Consider the following 13,402-nt stretch of genomic DNA (forward strand, 5'->3'; position numbering starts at 1 on the left):
GAGAAAAAAAACAAAAGGTTGATTAGTTGAGTGAATTCAGGGAAAGACAGACTTGATTAAGAACTAAGAACCATGACCTGTGAAAACAGAGAACTTAATATGCAAAGCGGTGACCAAAATTGGCAGAAGGCTATTTATGAATCCTGCCAATATTCAATGTTGCAGACTGACAATGGAGAATCTGTGGCCATGCCCTCAACAACGTAATTCATCACACTAGTGCTTGGGGCAGTCATGTCCAAGCAATTTATCATCATCATATCACTCGTCTGAGTAAGAGAGGGGGAGAACTTTGATTGTTAACCTCTAGGGAGAATGGATTTATAGCCAATATCCCTAAGAATGCAGCCTGGCTCTGCCCAAAGCAAAATGTCCCCTGCTTTGCTTCTGTTTAGCTCAGAGTAGACGTGTGAACACGTTGCCTCTAGGACATTGAGAGCAAAACCTAGGTCTGATGCTCCTAGCTCGAAAATAAGATAGCCAGGAAATCATATTTAAAATCATCGAAGCTGCTTTAAAAAATGCTTACGGATGATGCATTTCAAATGTCCTTTGGTGACAAGATCATTTCTGAAATGCAACCACGGATAATCACGTTTGGGAAGAATCATCTATTTTTTTTTAAGATTCTATTTATTTATTTAAGAGAGAGAGCATGAGAGAGTGAGCACGAGCAGGGTGAGAGGCAGAGGGAGAGGGAGAAGCACACACCCCGCTGAGCATGGAGCCTGATGTGGGGCTCGATCCCAGGACCCCGGGATCATGACCTGAGCCGAAGGCAGACGCTTACCTGACTGAGCCACCAAGGCGCCCCGGCATTGAGCCTTTCTGTATTTTACATTTTAATAACGGCTGCCCTTACAGGGTGTAACTAAACACTTAGATGCCATTTTGCCCCCTTTGATTAAAATCATGAAGCTGAGTTGAGCATGATGGAAACAAGTATGCCTGTGGTCTCCCCAACAGCAAGGGGAGCGTTAGTCAGAACAGCAAGCCTTCCACAGCTCCTTCCCTCTTTGGCTTCCATTGTGTCTGGTCAACTGGAAATCAGTAATCCCTGGACGCATGTGGCTCAGCTCTCACCTGAATCTCTTAGTCAGGACAGGCTAGGTAATGCTGTGGTAACAAACTAACCCCCAAATCTTGGGGCACAAACACAACAAAAGCTTATTTCTAGCTCTTACTACATGTCTAACACAGGTCGACAGGAGGCGCTGCTCAGTGTCCTCTTGTAATGATCCAAGCTGACAGATCAGCCACTATCTAGAAAATTGGTGGTCACTGTGGCAGAGGGAAGGAAAGTGTGACAGACCTCTCTCACTGGCTCTCAAAGCATCTACCTGGAAGCGACGTGTCACTCCACTTACATTTCATTGGCCAAAGCAAGTCATATGGCCATATGTCGCTGGAAGGGGACAGACAGACTCCCATGCAGAGCAGGCAGAAGCAGGTGGACTCAGGCAGATGCTGCTTTCATGAACGAGGACTCAGAACCACAGAGCCAGTGTAGGCCAGGTGGTCAGGTGGGAGCAGGTATTTTATTTTTCTCCTTCTTCCTTTTTTTTTTTAAGTGAGGGAGGATGTCTATGAATGAGAGTCTTTTTTAAAAAACGAAAGTCTTTTTAGAAAAACTTGGACTACTGAAAATACACCCTAAAGAACATTTGGTGTGTGAAAAATATATTCAACCATCGTAGGTCCTTCTATTAACAGTGGAGTTCATAGGGCTACTGAGCACAGACACCACTTAATCTGGAATTAATTTTCCCATTGTTACTGGATGGCTCGCTGGGCTATTAAGACATTTGAGGAGGGGCGCCTGGGTGGCTTAGTCGTTAAGCGTCTGCCTTTGGCCCAGGGCATGATCCCAGAGTCCTGGGATCGAGTCCCACATCAGGCTCCTCCGCTATGAGCCTGCTTCTTCCTCTCCCACTCCCCCTGCTTGTATTCCTTCTCTCGCTGGCTGCCTCTCTCTCTGTCAAATAAATAAATAAAATCTTTAAAAAAAAAAAAAAACATTTGAGGAGAAAGACTCTCCATATGGTTTTGGAAGGAAGCATTTGGAAGGAAGAAAGGGCATTTTCTGAGGTCAGTAGTTCTTCCTATGTTATATAGTTCATTATTTTGTCTTCAAGCTTCATTCTGAGAATAACCTCTAAAATCCTCACACAGAGGCTCTCTACCAACTATACTCCCAGACCAAGAGGGCACTGAGGATGTAGACATAGATTTCTCAAGACTCTAAATGTTCTAACCCATATATGTGTTCTCCTTTTCTCTGTTTTTATCTGGGTCACACTTCAAACTATATTAAATAGCATTTTTTCAGAAATTCTTTTCACTTCAGCCATTTTCAAGCTATTTTCTGCCCTATGTGGGGAAGGGAAACTTGTCCAGTGAAACCTGTCCTTCAGTTCAGTCACGCCCAGAACACGTTGTGCTGGTTTTCCTCTCGCCTCTCTGGCCATCTCCTTTGCTGCCTCTTCCTCCACTGACCTCTAAACGATGGGCTCTTGGGCACTGGGTCCAGGGTCCTCCTCCCTTCTCTACCTATATTCTCTCCCCGGGTCCTGTGATACACTTCCAACAGCTTCATATATCATGATTAATGACTCCCCAGTAATTATAGCCCAGATCTCTCCCGTGAGCTGTAGTATAATATACCCACCAGCCTGTAGCACATTTCCCCTGGGACATCTCATAGACCTTGTGGTAAGGCTGATGCTACAATGGCACCCAACGACTCCATCCTTCCTGGTATTCATACCCCTGTGTTGTTCACATACACATGCACACACACACACACACACACACACACACAGACACACACACACTGCACCAGGGCTGGTTTGTGTAATCAACAGCAAACAACAGAAGTGGCAGTATGCTACTTCTGAGATCAGGTTTTTTAAAAAAAAAAAAGAATGGCTTCTATCTTGGGTTCTCTTCCCTCTTGAAACATTTGCCCTGAGGGGGAGTCACATCATGAGTAGCCTTACGGAGAGGCCCTATGGTTAGGAACTAAAGTCTCTGGCCAACAGCCAGCCGATATCTGTCAACAGCCATGTGAAGAAGCTAAGAAGCAGAACTTACGGCTCCAGTCAAGCCTTGAGATGACCACAGCCCCGGCTGATGGATTGTTACGTTATGAGAGACCCCGAGCCAGAACAAACCCAACGATGCCATGCCCAAATTCCAGACCCACAGAAACTGAAATGACGAATGGCTGTTGTTTCAATCAGCTAAATTTTAGGATAATTTTTTTAAGTGTAGTAATAGATAACTCATGCACACATCACAGACTAATATGCACCAAATGGAACTTTCCATCTCCCCTACCCCAATTCCCAATGTGTTCTTTCCCTAGCCTTCCTCTTCTTAATTAACATCTACATCTGCCCAGTTTCTGAGCCAGCATCTTGAGAATCATCCTTGGCTTCTCCTTATCTTTCACTACCACCTCCCATTCATCAGCAAGTTCTATAGAATCAAAATCCAAAGCATTTATCAAATCCATCCTTACAACAAAATGGATGAAGAGCCCACTTTGCATAAGGCATAGCATCAGGGGCTGAAGAAACAGCAATAAATAAAACATGCCAACCCCGACCTCACATAGCTGACATTCTTATAGGAAGGAGTGAAGAATGCATAAACAAAATATATAGTATGTCACATGGGAACACGTTGTATGCAGGAAAACTAAAGGAATGGAAGGACGGGAATGCCAGGGGGTTCGGGGGGTGTTCGAATATTATTTTAAATGTGGTTGTCGGGAAGGCCCCACTGGTAAAGTGACATTTGAAGATTCCACATTCCCGTCTCCACCGCCACTACCCCAGCCTGAGCCACCACCATCTTTCGTTGGGGCTACATCATAGCCACCTCCGTGGCACTCCCCTGCCCACAACCCTTCAGTGGCTTCCCATTGCTGTTGGATGAAAATCCAGAGAGCTTACCAGGCCCTGCAGGATCTCGTGCTGCCCTGTCTTTCCAACTTCATCTGGAACCAATCGCCCCAGCTCCAGTCACAAAGATGTTCTGGCAATTTCTAGATAATGCCAAGTTCCTTCATGGCTGCTTTGCCCGAGCAGGTCCCACTGAAAGTAATGAACATCACTTGGTCCTTCTCGTCCTTCTAAATCAGAAGGTCTTGGTGAGGACTCCTTTTCACCACCACATGCAAAGTGCCCCCCACCCCCGCTCCATTTTCCCTTATCACAGCCTTCTGTTTACAGTTTGTAGCTGTTGGTTAATTAATTTGTTTGTTGGTTCTTTCTTTGTTTCCTGAGGTCTCTGTGCCTCCAACGAGAATATAGACTCCTAGAGGCTAGAATCCTCACCTGTCCTGTTCTGCATCGTAGCAGCCCCAGTGCGTGTCCAGCTATACGTTACACATTTACTGAATGACTAAACCAACCTTTCCTGCCCACTCTGTAATTTCGACACCAAGTGTGACCAAAAATATCATTAAATGGTAAAAGCAGAGCCTTGTTTTCACAGATCTATAGGTTTTTCGATCTAGTAGAGACCTAGAGAGCAATTACTTTTATGTGCCAAAAAAGACAAGAAACTCGTACAAAGTCACAGAACTGGAGTCAGAAATAGAATTAGGTTCCACTCATGGGTCCTCAGAGTTCTTTAAGCCAGCCACCTCGCTTCCTGCCCCCTCCACCAGTGTACCTTTAGTTCCTGCTGGACAGGGGCAGACTTGTGAAAACCAGAAGTACAGGGTGGCACAGGTTTTGGAGTTAGAAGACATGGATTTTTTCCCTACGCTTTCCCGCCGTGTGGCTTAACCTTCTGTGCCTTACCTTCCTCCTCTGTAACACGAGAACACAGTCATAGAGAAGTGTTAGGGTGCACAGAGCTCAAAGAAGACCCCTGGCGATTCGCTTTTACGAACTGGAATAAATAAATATATATGGGGGGGGGCTTGGGCATTCCTATTATGATTCTAAGATCAAGGAATGGAAATAAAATGCATTTTGCTATTTTATGCCCTAAATCTATATTACAGATATTTTAATAACTTTTATAACAATAAGACAACAGCTAGCCTCCACAAATGAAAAACATAATTTCATAAAGTAGCACGCTGTGAATTTTGTGTTCGAATTATCCTTTTTAAAATTAAGTTGCTATCTTGCTATCCAGTGCAAGTTGTTTGATCTCTTTTTTCTTTGTAGTGCGCATGGAGATTTCTTTTTAAAGGGGGTTAGTTCTTTCCGGAATTACATCAGGACTTTAGGATAACTGCTGCACACCCCTGCTGTCTATGCAAAATAAAACGTAACTGGCCAAGGCGGTGTCGTAAGTCTCAGGGCTCCTTCTTCCCTGACGTTCATTCTATTTGACAATGAAAGCGATGATCTTTCAGGATAGAAGTAAATGCTTGTCAGTTTCCTCCACTGTGGCGGTGATTTAAGGACGAATGGACACGTTTTTATACAAGGCAGAAGCTCTCTTCTATAAATGTGTCCCTCTCGGAGGGGTCACTGCACCTGAGGCGTCTTCACAAATACCACAACACTGCGGCTGTAAATACGGCGTTCCTACCCGTAAGGCAGGCGCACTTAAGTGTGTTTGGAGTATCTTTATGATAGAAAGACAAGGAGACGATAAAATAAAGGGCAAGGCCGAGGCCCACGCTTAGAGGTATGATTTCAAAGCTTATCAAATGAGGACGAATATGGAAGAGAAGCCCCCAGCCCAGCGCAGCTGCCGGACGGACAACTGCGGAGCATTTCTGTCGAGCAACGCTGAGCTCGCGCCACGCGAGGCCCTCGGGCCTCACCGCGCGCGGGACTCTCGGCCTCAGGTTTCAACACAGGCTTCGCTGGACTTTACACTTTGGGGCTACTAGCTGCATCTAAGCCCAGGCCAGCCCCCTAGGCTTCGTGCAGCCTCGCGACCCCCGTCTTTGCAGCTTTCCCTGCGCATCTGGGGAAACGCAGCAGCTTGCTAAAGAGCGGGCTGCTTTAAACCTCCCTTCCCCAGGGGGACTTCCGCGCCCCCCCCCCCCCGGGATTAGCGCGAAAGGCTCCGCCGGGACCCCAGCCTTCCTACCCTGCCCACAGCTCCCGCGCCCGCTCCGGCTCCCGCGCACCTTCCCTTCTCTCGCTGCGCGCCGCCTTCTCCCCCGGGACCCTCAGCAGGGCCAGCTTGCAGGCCTTCAACGTCTCCCCACTCCCCTCCCACTTCCCCTTCTGGCCTAGTCTATTCCCCGCCCCGGGGTCGTTGGTCCAAGTTCCGCAGGACCCGGCCACGCCCCACCCAGCCCTAGGTCACGCCCTGCGGCCCCTGCTACGCCCCATCTGGCCCTAGGCCGCGCCCAGCCGGGGCCAGGACCCGCCCCAGCCCGCCTCCAGGCCTAGTCCGCAATCAGTCTGGCAGGTGGCCTGCCCTAACCTTGGAGTGGGGAAAGAGCTGGTTCCCGCAGGATCCGATCAGCGGCTGAGTTGGGAGCCCGCTTTCTCTGTGTAAGCGTCTATTGTAGGTACCCCCCAAATGCCCTGGGAGGAAAAGGACTAGGGGCTGGAATCCCCAAGGGGAAAGGAAGCGGCTGCATTTTCCCAGGATAGTAGGCCTTGTAGGCCTTATAGAAAAGCCTGGAACATGGAGGCTTTAGTAGCGATTTTAGTTTCCTCCAAGGATTACTAATCAGAGGGGTGCACTGGCAATGTAGTATCTCAAACAAGACTTGGATCATCATTCTGAATACAAAGCAACTTTGGGTTTTTTTCTCCACTGTTTCATGGCCCGGGGCCTGAGGTTTCTCATCTTTACAAAGTCCGTACCGAATAGTTTTTAAACTGGCCTTAGCACCGCCTGTGGCAGCTGGCTTAGTGAAAGTGAGTGCATCTGTCATAAAAACCACGCTAGAAACAGTTGTCAATACACAGTAATTCCTTTAAGTATTACACTGTATTCAATTCATTTTTTTATTATAATCGTATTTTTTATTATATTATGTTAGTCACCATACAGTATATCCCTGGTTTTTGATGTAAAGTTCGATGATTCATTAGTTGCGTATAACACCCAGTGCACCATGCAATACATGTATTCAATTCATTTTATCCTGAATTCTGGGAAAAAGAGGATGAGGACTCAGATGGGAAGAATATCCAGGTGCCATTTGAAAGGAAGGTAAACATTTAATAATAATTAATAAGAATAAATAAGAATATATAGTGTTTCATGAGGCCAATTCCGCTACTGTAGGGGATGCATATATGTTATCTTTCTTGATTTTTAGAACAACCTATTTGTGGTAGGATCATTTTCTCCTCCAATTCCAGATGAGAAAACAGATCCCAAGAGAGAAGTACCTTGTGCCCAGCCAGGACTAGAACCCATTTTGGTCGATGTCAGTACACCACACCTTCTTAGTTGAGAGCAGGGCACTTTGATAGAAGGCTAGGTAATCGATTTATTTAAGTCAGAGAATGAAGAGAAAAGGAAATGATGTTGTGTGTGTGCGCACATATATGAGGAAGGGTAAAACTATGAGAAGTTGGTTGGTAAAGGCTAGGCAGGGAGACAGAACTGAAGGAGAGCAATGGTCCTTAAGGATGGTCACCGATCAAATCCTAGGAACACGGAAGGGGATAAAAATAGGGCCCAAGAGGAGGAGAGACGAGAATAAATGCAGAGGTTAAGAACTCTGGAGGGGTGAGTATTGAGAGAGCTGGATAGCACTAGGAATAACTGGGGCTCATACTGAGATTATGTAATGACTAGCTGGATCGAGGGAAGCTTCTAGAGTGATTTCAGTGCTGGCTAACACTTCGTTCATGCTGCAACCATGAAGCCATATAAAGGTGTACCTGACAATGGCTGTTGAGGGGAGACCTCAAAGTCCATTATTTATAATGCTCTTCATCTTGGTAGTCTGTGCTGCCAGATGTGACATTATACACAAGATCCATGTTTAAAAATGACGTGAGCTCTTCTTTTATGGAAGTTACTAAACTCTCCACTCCTCTTATTGCGTTCATTGTTGCAGGATTTGTGATATATTTCACATGCAGGCTCCTACTTTCTTTGGCTTGACTCCTTGAAAGATAGTGTTAAAGAGAAACTAGTCTAGATTTTATTTCTCTTTGAAATACCTTCAAAGAAACTTCAAATTAATAATATAGGTGTCTTTTTTTTTTTTTTAAAGATTTTATTTATTTATTCGACAGAGATAGAGACAGCCAGCGAGAGAGGGAACACAAGCAGGGGGAGTGGGAGAGGAAGAAGCAGGCTCATAGCGGAGGAGCCTGATGTGGGGCTCGATCCCATAACGCCGGGATCACGCCCTGAGCCGAAGGCAGACGCTCAACCGCTGTGCCACCCAGGTGCCCCAATAATATAAGTGTCTTATATCAGGAACTTTATGAAACTATTGTGAGCACATGTGCACAAACAAGGGGAGAGAAATCCATGCAAATCCAGTGAACCACAGTGAACGATGTTGGTGGCGTAGAGGATATACTGTATACTTCATTTCACATCATAAGTGATTTAAGTGCTATTGTTGGCTAAGCACCAAGTGCTATCTTATTGAAAAATAATTAAAATAAGCATTCTCCAGTACTGGCCCCCAGTATCCACTAGCCCTGGGGATACGCAGACAAGAGTGGATGAAAGGGGTCTTTTGTGATGTTCTGCTGTCAAAAATGATAATCTGGTATCAAACCTTGTGCCCAACTTCATTTTTCAGCCTTTCGTCCTGGAAAAGTGGAACTTGGAGATATTTTTTGAAACCTAGAATATCAATGTACTGCCATACGCCTGTGATGAAATAGCCAAGTTAAAAATCATATTATTAAGGAACCAAAGGTTTCCAAATCAATCTCTCAGAGAAGGGTTTAGTTCAAATGTGCTCTCATTTCCACAGTACCTGCTTTTCATTTTTATAGTATCTTTGAATTTTGACAGTACCTGTACTCAGAAACCCGAAATTGGCGGAGAGAATGATGTCAAAACCAAACATCCAAAACCCCTCACTGTTTGGATGAGACTTCTGGAAAGCACTCAGGTTTTCATCACTCTAGTTAGTTGTTTTAAATATTTACACAAAAATAGTGTATGGGGAAAAAAATCTGAAGAGGTCAAAATATGAAGTAATCCAGATAATTATCAGATGAGCCACAGAAACAAAGCACAACCAACGATATCAGTTCGCAAATGGTGTGGCTGTCAGGTTTTAATTGTTAATTGGAAGTTAAAATTGACAGCGCTGCAGAGATTTTCTTGGTTTAATTCTTAGTCATAGTGTGATAAACTAGTCCCATCATTTCCAGGAAATCTATTAGATACCAATGTCACAAGAGGGTTAGAACAGAGCTTTCAACACACGCTTTCTGATCAAATTCCTATTCTTTATCCATCCCAGAGAATACAACTAATTAATCAGTATATTTTATTACTTCACTTAGAAACAAAGGAACAATGAAATTAAAACTTGTCTAGTTCTTAAAGAGCTAGTTGAAAACACCTAGTCCCCCAGTTCAGGAAACTTTTTAATGGGGACTGTACCTTTACAAATGAGTCATTGACAACCTTTTGTTGAAGCCAATTACAAGTTTGTCTGCAGAGCTATTATGACTTTCACAGGCACTGTGGAAAACAGTGGAGCAGTTCCTCAAAAAGTTAAACACAGAATTACCAAATGATCCAGCAATTCCACTTCTGGGTGTGTAGCCAGAAAAGGTGAAAGCAGGCACTTGAACAGATATTTGTACACCCATGTTCATAACAGCATTATTCGCAATAGTCATATGGTGGCCACAATCCAAGGGCTCATTGGTGGATGAATGGATAAACAAAATGTGGTGGATGCTTACAATGGAGTGTTATTCAGCTTTAAAGGGAACGTTGATAAGGCTACTGCATGGATGAACTTTGAAGGTGTTATGCTAAGTGAAATAAGCCAGATGCAAAAGGACACATGCTATATGATTTCACTTATATGAGGTGCCTCAAATGGTCGAATTCATAAAGACACAAAGTAGAATGGTGGTCCCCGGATGGCTGGGGGGAGGGAGAATGAGGAGTAGTTCAGTGTTTATGGGTACAGACTTTCGATGTGTGGAGGTGGACAGTGGTGACAGTTGCCCAGCAGTGTGAGTGTACTTAATGTGGTTGAACTCTACACTTAAAAAACAGTTAAAATGTTAAAATTTATGTTACGAACGTTTTACCATAATAAAAAAATTTCGACCTTAGACAGCTGCTTGTAAATAACTTGTAAAAAGTTAACTTAAATTTAGAACACCTATTACTCTCACTAGATTGGCTAGTATGCATAAGAGGTCATAATTTTCAATTATATCATCATTAATTAAAAAAAAAAACCTTTTAAATTGAATTCCCTAGTATTTGTTCTTGCCTAGCAGTTTCTTTCGGTATTTGTAACACAGACTCAGTTTTATTTGGTGGCGAGGTGCTCACGAAAGCCATTTCCTCCTTTGCCTGGGCGTATAGCTCTGCTACCTCCCAGCCTCCCTTGCAGGCACGTGTGGTCCATGCCAGCCAATGGGATATGGTAGAAGTGACACCCAGAAGGGCCCATCCAAAAACCTCCCACCCACCCAGCATCCTCCACTCTTTCTCCATTCATGGCCAGGACGGAGAGAATGCCTAGGACCTGGAAGATGGAGCCATCGGAGAGAAGCAGACTGTATCTGAATGGCCATGTGGAGCAGAACGCCCCCCTACCAACCCTAACTCTAAGAGAATGTGAGTGAAAAATTTGCTCTTATTGTCTAAAGCCACTGAGATGTGGGGATCATTTGTTACAGCAGATAGTCAACCCTGATTAATATGGTATTTGTCCTGGTAAGAGAACGGGGTGGTTCCGTAGGCCACTTGAAAACCACTGACCTTTAGCCAGCTAATATTAATAACTAATATTAAATGGCTTCCCAAATCCTTGAGAGAATCATTTAAGTGTGAGTGGCATCTGTTAGCACACAATAATGCGATTATTGATCTCTAATAAATACAGTGTTGAGAGCTGAGTGAAACAGAATGAAATTAAGCCCAAAAAAGTCAGCAGGGAAGCTATTCATTAACTGTAAGCCCAGGCATACGTGTCTGTGAAGAATACCAAATAGTCGTTGTCTCCGTGTTGGAAAAAAAAGCAATGTGGACTTGAAGGAAACGTTAAAGCAGTGGCTTGAATTTATAATTCAAATAATTTGACTGTTTTCTCTTTAAGGAGTGTGGATAATTTCCTTGTTATCATTTCAAGATATGTTTTTGATTGTGTGTGTGTGTGTTTCCCCACAGAATTAGTTTAAAGTGCTTTTCAGAGACCTGGTGAAATCTGGTTTGAAGTATTTTGCACAGTGTGAGGAATACGGCCTTTGCAACCTTAGTTCTTAAAGAATTCATCTGTGTGAGTAGTTGGCTAGATCGTGTCACCTCGTAAATATTAAGAGAAGTAACGCTACACTGGGATATCTAAAATTATAGGAGGGTATATAAAAACCATGTTGTAGCTAAAATAATCAAAGAGCAGAGTTTGCTTCACTCTTCCAGGTAGGATGGGGGTGGAAATCCGGGACACATCTCCTGACAGGGGGTGCCAAGGCAGCTACGTTCTCAGCGAACGTGGGGAACCAGATACCTTCAGACGTGGCTCCCGAGTCTGAAAGCCCCGATTTCAATTCCTGGCTCCTTGACTTTGGGGCTGTGGGACCACTTAATTTCCCTGAGTCATGGGAAATGAAAATACTGTGGCCCACCTAGGGCAGCTTGCTGGCTGTCCTAAAGATCTGTGCTTCTTTGCTTTCGCACTAATAATTCACCAGGATTCACGGCCACCCTGTTTCGGATCCACTTGGCAGCCTCTCTGGCAGCTCGGCTCGGCCACGTGACTTAGCAGATTTGATACGTGCTCCCTCCGGCTGGGCGGTGATGGGAATTGAAGGGGCTGTCTTGGGACCAGCGATGGAATTTGTGTGTGGAGGATGGCAGAGACCCTGCACCTTCGTAGGGATTGTGTGTGGGTTAAGGGTGAGGGCTCTGTGTGTGTCTTATTTGGAACGGTACCGGGGGAGTGTTCTTGGCAGGAGGTGCGGTGAGGGATTCAGTACAGAGAGGTCAGACATAGCAGTAGAACAAAGTAAACTGCGTAGGTGGGCCTCAGGGTGTAGCACTCTAAGGAATCACCCCTGTGGCGAGCCCAGGGTCCAGAAGGTCAGGAGAAGGGCTTTGACATGCAGGCTGGGGGCAAGAAAATCAAGTATCAGAGCTGCAGGAAAGGAGCCTAGGAGCAAGGATTTGGGAATATTGGTCAGTGTGATGGCGCTGGCAGTAATGCTAATAATAATAACAGCAAATAACATTTTTTACATTTATGACAGTCTGTGTGCCAGTCTCTACTCCAGTAGCCTTTTGTCACCATTTTTAAGATTTTATGTTTATATAATCCCCCATTTTATGGATGTGAAAACTGAGGCTCAGAGATGTGAATTCTTTTTGCTCAAGGTTTCATAGCTGATAAAGGGCTAACCTGAGATGTAAATCTAGGACTGGCTGACTCCAAAACCCAAATGCTAAGAAATAATGACCCAGTAATCCAAGTTAAGTGCTTAGCACAGGACATAGCAAAGGCATCAAGAAACGTTAGCTGTTCCGACCTTGACAAGAGAATGAGTACTGGCACACATCGGCAGGAGCAAAATTGGACCTAAGCCAGAGACTCCATGAGGCCAGACCCCTTATATGCTGTGTGTGTGTGTGTGTGTGTGTGTGTGTGTGTGTGTGTGTAGCAGAGATGGGATGACGTAGGAGGTGGTTGGCTGGTGATTCCCATTGAAAAGTAAAGAAGTGAGAAGTTAGGGAGCAAAATAAGTCCGGATCCCATGCATTCTTCTTTTTCTTCAATTGTATAAAGAAGGAACCAGATGCTTAGAGAACAGGGAAGCTGGAAAGGCAAGCTAGCGCTTCCCTGGATCGTCACAGAATCAGATGTTTAGAGTCAGAAGATCTTAAAACAATCTAGTATCCAACTCTCTTCTCTCGGGAGGAGGTAAACGACATTTGCTGGGATTTTTAAAAATCGCTGACCGCTGAGAAATAAGCAAACTCAAAAGCGCTCTTAACTCAAAGAATCTGAGGTCCCAGAGAAAGGTCTTAACGTTACAAAAACAGAGCGAGTGAGTCAGAAAGCACTCCATAATTGTGGCATATGTGTGAGATTAAGGTTAGAATTTGTGTTAATAGTAACTGATGTAATAGGAAAACATCTATATTAGATTTTGACATTCTTTTTCTTAAAGTCCCTTAAAATAGAGCATTTTATTATGCTGATGTTTTCATGGTAATAGGATGTGAGGATGATGTGGTCATTTTAATACAGAACTATCTTTTTTAACATAAGGTGCATAAATTTGTGGAC

General features: G+C 44.4%; 2 protein-coding genes across 15 annotated transcripts in view; one reads left to right on the forward strand and one right to left on the reverse strand.

Moving 5' to 3' along the window:
* PTER (phosphotriesterase related) overlaps positions 1-6,228 on the reverse strand; it is a 68,252-nt gene extending 62,024 nt beyond the window's left edge. Inside the window, exons 1-2 of one of the 7 annotated variants that reach the window (XM_026479007.4) lie at positions 6,110-6,228; positions 3,960-4,100 (exon numbers count right to left, since the gene is read on the reverse strand). The gene's annotated coding sequence lies outside the window, so the exon portion shown is untranslated. Of the gene's footprint in view, positions 1-3,959; positions 5,974-6,069 lie in introns of those variants that run through there. The other 6 variants (XM_048219544.2, XM_026479009.4, XM_048219543.2 and 3 more) reach the window with 6 other exon arrangements.
* The window catches only part of C1QL3 (complement C1q like 3), a 105,803-nt gene that overhangs the window by 72,870 nt on the left and 19,531 nt on the right, over positions 1-13,402 (forward strand). For 2 of the 8 annotated variants that reach the window (XR_008956565.1, XR_008956566.1), the window contains exons 4-5: positions 10,480-10,734; positions 11,287-11,395. The gene's annotated coding sequence lies outside the window, so the exon portion shown is untranslated. Of the gene's footprint in view, positions 1-6,297; positions 6,483-10,479; positions 10,735-11,286; positions 11,396-13,402 lie in introns of those variants that run through there. The other 6 variants (XR_008956567.1, XR_008956562.1, XR_008956563.1 and 3 more) reach the window with 6 other exon arrangements.

The sequence above is a fragment of the Ursus arctos genome, unplaced genomic scaffold, assembly GCF_023065955.2.
Source record: "Ursus arctos isolate Adak ecotype North America unplaced genomic scaffold, UrsArc2.0 scaffold_30, whole genome shotgun sequence".
Taxonomy (NCBI): domain Eukaryota; kingdom Metazoa; phylum Chordata; class Mammalia; order Carnivora; family Ursidae; genus Ursus; species Ursus arctos.